Source organism: Acomys minous (assembly GCF_964271855.1).
Source record: "Acomys minous genome assembly, chromosome: 9".
Lineage (NCBI taxonomy): Eukaryota > Metazoa > Chordata > Mammalia > Rodentia > Muridae > Acomys > Acomys minous.
The window spans coordinates 98,664,409-98,667,097 of record NC_140490.1 but is presented as its reverse complement, the minus strand read 5'-3'; the positions used below and the strand labels follow the sequence as shown (position 1 = coordinate 98,667,097).

General features: G+C 49.7%; 1 long non-coding RNA gene across 1 annotated transcript; it reads right to left on the bottom strand.

Moving 5' to 3' along the window:
• Positions 1-228: 228 nt before the first annotated feature.
• Positions 229-1,272, bottom strand: LOC311604505. The gene is made up of 2 exons (XR_014781525.1): positions 965-1,272; positions 229-659 (listed from the first exon to the last, which is right to left on the bottom strand). It is a non-coding gene; the product is annotated as an uncharacterized lncRNA (long non-coding RNA).
• Positions 1,273-2,689: the final 1,417 nt, after the last annotated feature.

The window sequence follows — 2,689 nt, the reverse complement described above, 5'->3', positions numbered from 1 at the left end:
CACACTGGCTCAACTCAACTCGAGATGGCCTGGGCTGTGTGAAAACTCGGCCTCTGTTCAAGGTCAGACCATTTATGGGGAGGAAGGGTCGCCCCAGTGATGATTATTTTTTTCCTCCAACCTTTCCGTTATTTCAGAAAGCAAGAATGGATCTATGGGATGGAAATAATGAGCCATTTATATCCCAAAAATGAGATTGCCAGGAAAAACAAACACCAAAAAAGAACATTTTATCACAGGCTTTACTGCCCAAGGCTAATGGGGTACAAGGTACCGAGTGTTCGGTGACCTGGGCCAAGAGCTACAGTAAATCATGCCTTTCCCTCCTGCCAGCCCGATCAGGCAGCCTTAACCACCTGGTGGCGAGGAGCTTTGGGGTTGTCTAAGTGAGTCTGGGTGGATGCACCACATATTTGATAGTGATGTCATCAGTTGCCCGCTTAACAAGTGCTTCTGCGTAACACTTGCGCAAGTCCAAGAGGTCCAGGCTGAGCGCATCAGTAGGGGACGTGCTAACGTGCGGCTTGCGTAACTAGGAGCCAGCCCTCCAGCATGCCCCTGGTAACCCTGGGAAGAATGTCCAGTCTTTGAACTTGGCCCTGGCTTCCGGCAGCTCTTAACCCCCAAGGTGTGTGGAATGACTCAGCTGTCAGCACCTGCTGGGGAGATAAAGAAAAACACCCATAGGCTGATCCTCTTCCAGCACCTAACCAGAGGAGGCCGGTGACAGGACCCAGATGGCTTCTCCCCATCCGACCCCACCAAGCACCCTTTCGGAGGGAGCCGGAGATCTGTTCACCGAAGGAGATGGAGGCCAGGAGCCAGCTACTACGGAGGACAAACGTGAAAGGATTCTCTCAAAGCCAGGAACCAACCCTAGCTACACCAGCACACTGTTGAGTGGTCTCTGTGTTGCTCTGTTCCCTGTGGTCTGGAAACTTGGCACTCTGCCCTTCTAGCTTACCTGGAGCAAGATAATAAAGTAGGTCAAACTCGTGCCCGCTGCCCTCTCGCCTCCAGTCACCACACTGCTGCCCACTTCCCTGCCTAGCTGTTTCCACCCAGGCTTCCAGGCAGTCTCGGCTCTGGGCACCTGCTCTGCACCAGGTGCTGTGCCAAATAGGCAGGCAGAGCTTCCTCGGCACCTGGTGACTCCCTGTAGCGCACCCCTGTGAGGCACCTCGATGCCGCTGCTCCCATGCACCACCTGTGGTGCGGTCCCTCTCAGCCTTGGGGGTGGGAGACTGTCTTTCACTTTTCATCATTGTACACTAACGGGTTGTTCTTAGGAAAGAACGGTGACCACGGATCTGTGTTGAGGCCTTCTGCATTCCCAGCACTCAGACGACTGAGGCAGGAAAATCGTGAGTTCCAGGACAGCCTGGACTACGTAGTGGAACCTTGCTGAAAAAAAAAAAAAAGAAGAAGCTGATAGTCAGAAGAACCTACATCTTCTACAGAATGAACTAGGACTAGTCAGCAGGTTTGGGGTGCCGGCCAAGAGGATAAACGGCACTGAGCACGCCTTTAATCCCAGCACTCGGGGGGCAGAGGCAGGTGGATCACTGTGAGTTCGAGGCCAGCCTTGTCTACAAAGCGAGTCCAGGACAGCCAAGGCTACGCAGAGAAACCCTGTCTCCAAAAACTAAAAAAATAAAATAGTCCCAATGCCATCAGAGGTACAAGACGCCTCCTTCGCCTCCTCAGGCAGTAGGATGTCCATCTGAACGCGCATCGGTTAACAGAACACATTCTAGCGCCGGTTCAAATCTCAGCTCTGCAAGTTAAAGTTTAAAACACCACTCCATCTTCCCTCCTTCCTTTTTCTCCAGTGGAAAAGGACAATAGAAATGTCTAATTGCATCCAACAGGGTGGTTTGAGGATTAATATGCGTGAGATCCTTGTAAGTCCGGTCTGCGCTGTAGGCACTCTATAAATACTGACTTCGGGTTTGCACTAAGCCAACTCTTAGGCCTTCTACTTCGCAGCCGGATTCCCAGGGGAGTCTCTATTCAAGACAGGCGGCCTGTGAGCCACGCTGCTGTTTCCCCATCTACAGACTAGGAAGTAGTGGTTGAACGAGGATGGGGGGGGGGGGAGAGTCAGGTGGCCAGGTTCTGGTTTCTGATCTTTTCTGACCATGGGTGACTAACTCATTTAACATCCCTGTCTCCCAGAGACAGAACGTGGTCTCGATTCCTCCGTCTCAGGGCCGTTCAAACAGCACTTAGACTCCATGTTGTCTTCCTGCTCATGTCCTTCCGCGTGGCTGCTTCACGACACATTCCCTTAGTTGTCTTTAAACCAGCTCACTTGGCACCCTTAGGGTAAGCAACAGTATCCGTGTACTCAGGCATACGTAAGTGAAAATGCAAAACATTTGCACAAGAATTGATAACCATCTCGCATGCTGTTATACATATACACCATCTATACGTACAGATCCATACATTTGGATATATACATAACCATCCTAGGAAACTCTTGAGTTCCTAAAATCCTTTCAGTTATTATTATTTGATTTTTCTGTCATTGTTTGATTTTGTATGTGTTTTTTGTTTGTTTGTTTTTTGCCTCTGTGACGGCAATGACTGGGTCATACTTCTTTAAACAACTAGCTTAGGACAGTGTTTTAGAAATCATCTAATTTAAAATTACAAAAGTAGAGAGAGAAAGAGGTATGAATCA